Below are 8140 nucleotides of genomic sequence, written 5' to 3'. Positions count from 1 at the left end.
TGGTATCTCATTGGCCTAATTTGTAACCCTGAAAATATCCTGCAAGGTAGGATGGGGAAAGGAAGGAGTTTTCCCACTGAAAAACATTCCCAGGTCACAAGTAGTGTTTCCAGAGCAGAACTTCGAACTTTTGAATACTCCTTTTCTACCACCTGTTACCTGACTGCTGTAATAGTTTAAGACTGGTAGTTGGAAATGTCTACATCTCATTGGACAGCTGGTGTATGGTTGAAGTTATATGCTTTAATGCTCCCTGAGTAACTATTCGAAGTGGTCGTATTGTACATTAACTTAGAACAAGATTAATCATAATTATTTCCTAATTTAAAATAATGAAATGAATCAAATAAAAAATGTTAACCTGTCAGTACCAAAAAGAATGTCAGTGCCTTAGAATTATTTACCTAACTATATCATGCAATCATATATTTTTCTATATTACAACATTTCATTAATATATAACTTTTTCAAATTAACTGTTCTTAAGTTAGACTGGTCTGCTGAAAAGTGGCTTGAAATTCAGCTGAGATTAATTTAGTTTTAAAAGAAAAATCCAAAATAAAGACACTTTTTAAAATGCATTCCTCCAAGTGTTCAAAAAGAGAGTACAAACATACACATAAGAGAAAACACACACTCTTTTCTCTACCAGACCTAAACTGCCCTTGGTTTAGGTAACATATCTATTTCCCTGTGGCTGAGGATGATCCAGTGATCCAGTGTCCCGATTGGCCATACCTATGTCACATGGCCATTCCAATGATTTAAGAAAAAAAGGTACGCCTGCATATTCCTACAGCTTCTCAGAGTCCTCTGGACTGTGACTGAGGAGACAAACCATGCAGGAAACAAGTCTTAAATCAGGAGATCTGGGAGTGAGACTGTGTGATTGAGAAATTGGATTAGAATTTATTTATGAAATAAAATCCCTCTTTTTTCAGAAAAAAAAAGAAAAAAGGTATAGTTATTAGTATTCCAAGCAGAATCTTATGCAACTACTAGGGAGAAATATTTCTCCAAAATAAGTTCCAACATAAGGAACTTTATATTGTTACATTTAAGAAATCACAACTGTTTGCTATGAGTTACAAGCTCCTTATTATTTAAATGTATGTGTCCCTACAAAATTCTCGTGGAAAACTACCCCTAAGGTGATGTGGTTTGGAGGTGTGTCCATAATAGAAGCATCTGGACCTGAGGATGGAGCCCATGTGAACAGGATTGGCCACCTTGTAAAAGAGGCTGGAGGAAGTCTGGGATCTTCTGTGAGGACACCGTGACAAGATTCATTTCTAGTCACTAAACCAATGAGTACACTGATTTATCTTGGACTTTACAGCTTCCAGAAATGTGAGAAAAGATTTATAAATCACCCAACCGAAAATACCTTAGACAGTGCAGAGCAAATGGACTAACACATGCTTCCTGTTTTGAGTTAGCAATTCTTTCTCCTAGTTGAATTCCTCTGAGTGACCAGTAAAGTGAACATCTATTCATATAGGACACATTCAAATAATGCATAAACAAAAACATAGAGACTATATTACAAATAATTAAATAAATCTAGTTAGCCATAAACCTCCCTTAAGATAATTGGTAATTATGTTTCCTCCCTAAGATAAAGAATAGATTGCTGCATGAATCAAAAGGAGGCCCTTTCTCTGTACCTGCCAGATTCTCTGAGTAACTGATTCTGAGACGGTTTGGTGTGTCTATTAGTAAGTGTGGCCTTAGATCGACAGCAGAGGAAGAAGCCAGGAATGGACAATGTGGGCAGAAGGAGCTATCAACGACAAAGCAGGCCTGAATGACAGTCTCAGCTGTTACCTGGGTGGTTGCTATGTTAGAGTGATACAAGCCTATCTTTAGTACATGTTGACCCTTTAACACTCTACTGAGTAACAATGGTTTGGGAGAGCAGCAAGATGGTTCAGCAAGGCTATCTGAGTCCCAAAAAGGTGGAAGGAGAGAACCAACTCCACAAAGTTGTCCTCTGCCTCCACACAACACACACACATACAGACAGTTGGTTGTTGTTTTGGGTTTTTTTTTCCAGTTTTAAAGTCCATTTGAGGGTGGGGGTACATAGAACAGAGGGAGAGGTGAAGCCCAATATACTCAGGACCTTGGCTTCAGTCTCATACATTTCAATGAAACACACACACTGCATCCTAGAATTATTTTTTATTATTATTTAATAATATTTAATACTTTTATTCCTTTTTATTTTTTGAAAACAGTTTAGAAAATTTTGCACTTTGGTATCATGTAGCATGTAGTTCTACTGCAGCAACAAAACCCGAGGAGCTTTACCCAGAGTCTACATTGCTGATATACACGTACCCCATACGCTTGCAGATCATGGTGATGAATCCAAGTTAAATAATCATGGTGATGAATCCAAGTTAAATAACATGTTACAGAAAGCCCTTCATTGTGTGACTTGTACTATAATTCATTCTGGTTGAATTGGCCTGAGACTTACAAAGCACTCGGTGCAAGCAACGTAAGAACGAGCAGGGGCTTCCCCAGGACCACCTTCCACACTGCCTCCTGCTGGAGCCTGTGCAGGTGAGCTTAGCTCCTCTTCATTCACCTCCTCACTGTAAAACAGAGAGTATAATGTTAAGGGGGAAACAGGGTGCTCCACCTGTTTCTTTATTTTGTTTTGCTAAGACGAGGCCTCACTATGCAGCCCAGCTTTGTCTGGGACTTACTGGATGAGACTTGAAGTCTTCCTGTAGCAGCTTCCCAAGTGCTTGAATTTCAGGCATGTGACACCCCAATCAAAGGAACATTCTGAGAAGCATAAGACTGTGTCTTCGTGTAGTGTGAACTAACTGGCAGTGTTGTTCGGTATGACTACCAAGGCAGGTCTTTCATATTTGTAAATAGCCTTGATATTTTAAAGAGGAACTAAGCACCCTCTACTTCCTACCATGGCAGCAGCATCTCTTTCAAATGAGCCATTAACTTCTAGGGTTTTGAACAGCCAAAACGGTTTGCCCTGGTCATACCCTACTACCACTGTTGTGTACACACACACACACACACACACACACACACACACACTCCACATTTGTTTCTACTACCTATACCTGATCATCAGCCAGTTCTACTTTGCTTCTTCAAGACCTGGTTTCACCCTCCTGGCACCCTCCAGAGTCTCTGGAGCATGTAAGCTTGTGCTCTACTGCTATCACTATTTAGACTCTTTTCGACAATACCTCCCCTGCCCTGCACGACTAAGTCTCTTGGCTTCTCCAATGAGGTTAGGACACTATACTGACACCTAATAGATGCGTACAGGTTTTTGTTTTCGTTTTCCATTTTCGTGTTAGTTAAAAATCTTTTTTTACACTAGAGTAGGATAAGTATTTAGCCTTTTGTACAGCTCTCAGATACATGGGAGTGGTGGGGCTCAGAAACCCACTTGAAAGGAGAACTCCAAAGGGTTAATTAGATGTCCATGCTGTAGCAGGACAAACTCAAGAAGCTTTGCTAGACTCCCTATCTTAAGTCTGATGGTCTTTGTAAGAGTTCTTCAACTGTGCCCTGTGTATTCAGGAGTAAGCATTCAAGGCTAGGTAGTGACTTCCTATTTCACTTAAAGCTCTTAATTAGGCAGTCCACCAACCAACAACTTGGTTCCAATAAATGAGTGCCTACTATACACAGCACTATGCCAAATGCTGCAGGCCTTCTTCTGCACAGCACCCTGGATTCTTACATGCGAGAAAGTTAGGGTTGGAGCCCAGATGATAATGAAAAAAGTGAAGATAAATAATTATTGATGCTTTTATATAGCAGAATAGAAAAGGGCCAGAAAAGGCAATCAAAATACTTCAGAAACTCAAGGAAGGACAGTCACCTCTGTCTGGGGTGATGCAGAAAAGATTTCAAAGAAGAGAGGGAGATGGACATAAAGGTCTGGATTTTGGCTGGATTTACAGTGGTGCAAGACTGGAGTGACCAATGTCTTGATGGGGAGCAATGATCATTGTCAGTGGCTCTGGGAGTGGCGTCCATAGGTATAGAGAGACAGGGATAAAATGGCTGGCCTCCTTGCTGAGGTGTATAGTTTAGATTAGGGCAAGAAGACCTTAAGGTAAAAAAGAGGCGTCAGAGGACATGGACAGAAACTTCCTTTCCTCCAGCTTGCAGATGGGCTTCAGGAGGAATGAGGCAGGCTAAACGTGTGCCCGTCAGGGGAGCCAGTGGGAGGCCATGAAGGAAATGCAGGGCTACAGGCAAAGGGGATGAATGAGGATAGCTAGACATAGCAAATTTATTTTAGTCATGTTAATTGGAACTTTGATCGGCTTATCCAGATGGAGATACTCAAAGCTCAATCTGGAGTTGAAAACAAACCTAAAAGGAGAGTAGATAGAAGCCTGGAAGCCCCGGAGCAGCAGCCTCTAGCATCTGAGTCTTCCTACCTTTCCATTCTACATTTTCCCTCGGAACTCCTCCCTGTTCTTAGTAGAGCACGCTTATTTAGGACGTGGGAGAAGACAGCACAGCAAGCACGCAGGGACAGAACTGTCAGATGCGCAGAAGCTGCGGGTTATATAGCACTAGTGAAGGTAAAAGAAGAGAAAGGCTCACAAAGTCGCAGTGTGGGCGTGGATGGGGGGGGCGACCTCCTTAAACCCTGCAGAGAGGTCAAATGAATGAATGTTATCTAAGCAAAGACCTTCTGGTGCCCATATAATCCTACTGTCTCCAGCTGAGCTGTCTGACGCAGCAGTTATGTGATATTTTAATAGCATAGTATTCTGAACCATCAGGTAGGAGCTGATGGTAATGTTTTATTCCCAGCATTTTCCACCAATAAATGGGCGATAAACAAGTATATGAATGAAATTGTCAATGCTGATGAGATAAAGAGTAGTTTCAGTAAGAAGTGGGCGTAGAAACCAAATTCCAATGTCTAAAATACAAGAATATGACACACAGATATGTGTGTGTGTGTGCGTGTGTGTGTGTGTGTGTATTCTCTTGTAAAAAAGAAAAAACTAGCATTTAAGTTCTTACAGTTGATGGCTTGAATTGTAGTGACTTTTAAAATGAACTGCTATTGTGTTCTTTAGATAGCTAGTTTAGAGGAGAAAATTCTGCTAAGAAAACGGTTCTGTTTATTTTGGATTGTCTGTTGACCACTGAGTCTTCAGGGAGATTAAGATTACAAGAAAAGGCCCTGACAGCTATCTATGAAAGCAGATTAAAACAATATTATCCACAGTCAGCTGTGGTCCCAGGCTTTGTAAACCTGTGCTGTTAGAATGCTCAGAGATTTGGGAACCTGGAGATCCTCAGGCATCCAGATGAGCCTAATCTGGGGAAGCTTTGGAAAGGAGATAAATTTAAGCTGTTTTGAAAGGAGACTATTCTAGTCAATCGGCAAAGAGTCTTACAGCGCAGGATTAGGTATTTTAATTTGATGACTTGAGATAATTTGGAGCTATCCCCTGTGTTGTGAATGTTCCCTGGGAGGTGACTCACGTCCCTAGTTCCTACCTCTGCTTTGCACTGGAACCTACCTGGAGAGCTCTGAAGCACCCTGTCCCGCAGGCTGTTCCCTAGGCCACTGTGGAAGGAGGGATGCAGACATGAGTGGTGGTGGTTTTGATCTTCTTGTTAAGTTCTTAGGGTGACTCTGATAGTCAAAATGGAATGCAGGATACATCTCTCTTCATATAGGGTAAACTATAAGCAGGTATGAGACAGGCTAGAATTGGAACGGTTAGCCAGAAGGCTGGAACTGGGGAGTCTGACCTAGCTTTGCTTGCAGAGATAAGAGAGTGAAGCTAGAGTATTCTGGGGGGAGCCTTGCTTAGACTGTGGACGCCAGTCAGCTGCAGTTTTTCACAAAGCTATCCACTAAGAACACAACAGTTCTTATGATGGATCACTAGGAAAATGAGCAAATAGAATGTGGATTTTTTTCTAGACTTTGGGGGCTCTTGCGGTTAGCAATTTCTCTATTTCTGTAATAGCATATGTGGTCAGAGGACACTATACCATCATATAAACTTCTACTTATATACCTTAAAACTTACCTTTTATGTGCATGGGTGTTTCCATGCATGTACGCATAAGCATCCCATGCATTCCTGGTGCCCTCAGAGGCCAGGGAAGGGTGTCAGATCCCCTGGGATTGGGGTTATGGATGATTGTGAGCTGCTATGTGGGTGCTGGGAATCGAACCCAGGCTCCAGGAGCAAGTGCTCTCAATCACTGAGCTGTCTTTCCAACTTCAACTTTTATTTATATTTGAGGGAATAAAATAAAAGCTAACCATGGGTGTTTAGATTTAAAAAAACCAAAACTCCATTTTTTTGATTGAGTTACAACTAGGCTGTTGCAAAATGATGATCCATTTAGACTTTATAAAGTTTAGATTAAGCTTGAAGGAAAAGGAAAGTGAGGTTAAAAGAACACTGACGAGAAAGACTAAATGTTCTCTCCCTAGAATGAAGCTTTTGTAGCAGGTGTGGGAAAAGAATGGGTGGTGTTTCAGGAATGAGAGTCCATTCAGGGAGCTGGGCTGGCAAGTGAGGGCCAGGGCTTTCAGTGTTCAAATCAGATCATTTTCAATTGACTCTGGCATGCCCCACTTTAGTTTCGAGGAAGGGCAGAATGTCACAAGGTAGGCTATTATTTATGATAAGAAGTGCTGCTTCATAGTCCCAGCTGGTAGAGGGGTGTTTGCTAAAACACAGACGCTGACAGAAAACTTCCGTGGCAGGAGCTCCCAGGAAAGACGTGATTGAAGATGATTACTGAAGCGAAATCATTTCTGTGATCCTGAGGGTGAGCCTTACAACAGTGATTGGTCTCTAACTGCTGTCAGTGTTTAGAGAATGAAACACTTCTGTTCTTAGATGCTGGCGAGGGCTGGTCCTACCGAGAAAATTGACATGCTGTGATTTGACAGGTAGAGAGAGACTCGTCTTGCTCCTCAAGACTTCCTCAGGTCATTTCATCTGTTTGTAGGGACTGAGAGTACGTGTGGCAGGTTAGTACACGGTCTCTAGGAGACCTCTGAAAAAATAAAGATACATATACAGGAAGCAGCAACATGCCCAGAAATGACATTCACTCCTTGCCCCTCTCCAGAGCAGCTCAGGGCAGGAACTGAACTGGGTTGAAAAGGGTGTGATGAGGCGGGAATCAGAAAGAAGGGAGACTAGGTAAAAGTTGACAGGTCTGGGATAGGGTGCTGCAGGCAGGAGTCACTGAGCATCCAGAAAAGTAAGGAAGACCCGAAGAGTCCACGCCATCTTGAGTGGACAACCACGCTGCCCTTTTGCCCACGCCTTACCACACCACTGGGCTTCTGGCTCACTCCAGCACAGTTCACCAGGCAGGTTTAGCCTCAGGGGGCCATAATACCTAGCCAAAGTCACTCCTTGCTCCTTGGCACACTCCACTTTTCTTAATTGCTTCCAATTTCCCTTTCTCAGGTTTGCTGTTCTGGGAAAGAAGGTTCTAAATTAACGCTCTACAAAGTCCCCCTACATGTTGGTTTGCAAAATTAATGATCCTCATGGCAGAGCAAATTAATCTTTGATGCTTGGTTGACGCTAAAGACAAAACTCACTGGGGCCCTCTTAATACAGCGAGTCAGGGTTCTTTCCCCAACTCCTTTTCATGCCTGCTACACTCACGAAGGAGACAAAGCATCTCGTCTCGGAAGTCCTCCGAATCTCGTTGCTAGTTCGCAGAGGCTGTGCACGCTGCTCAGAAGCCATGCGAGGCTACACAGGGGAAGTCACCGGATGTACGGTCACAGGAGTTTTACTTACACTTTCTGCATCCACTGAGGAAACGCGTTGTTCCATTGAGAGAACATGTAATACATGCTTCAATTTTAGGGAGAACACGACAGCTCCTTCGGGCTTGCACTCATCTCCGCGGGCAAGAGAAGCTCTCGCACTGCCTGGCTGTTTCTAGCCAGAAGCGTTTGCTGCTACATTGAACTGCTCAGTTCCTTTCAGCTGAAAAATTAAAGCTACACGCTTGTCAAAAGGACACTTTTTGAGAGGGTACCCATCAACCATCACCCAACTCCGCGCAGGGTCGCGGATGGAGGCACCGCACACCGCCTCTTTCCAGGTCTGGGAAGGCCAGATGT

At 42.8% G+C, this 8140-nt stretch overlaps 1 non-coding gene across 1 annotated transcript; it reads left to right on the top strand.

Annotated features, from left to right (window-relative positions):
- The first annotated feature begins 703 nt into the window (after positions 1-703).
- Positions 704-854, top strand: LOC119808553. The gene has a single exon (XR_005284479.1). It is a non-coding gene; the product is annotated as a small nucleolar RNA SNORA73 family (small nucleolar RNA).
- Positions 855-8140: the final 7286 nt, after the last annotated feature.

The sequence above is a fragment of the Arvicola amphibius genome, chromosome 2 (genome assembly GCF_903992535.2).
Source record: "Arvicola amphibius chromosome 2, mArvAmp1.2, whole genome shotgun sequence".
In the NCBI taxonomy this organism is placed as follows: Eukaryota; Metazoa; Chordata; class Mammalia; order Rodentia; family Cricetidae; genus Arvicola; species Arvicola amphibius.
The sequence above is the reverse complement of the archived record's forward strand: the minus strand, read 5'-3'. Positions and strand labels throughout refer to the sequence as shown.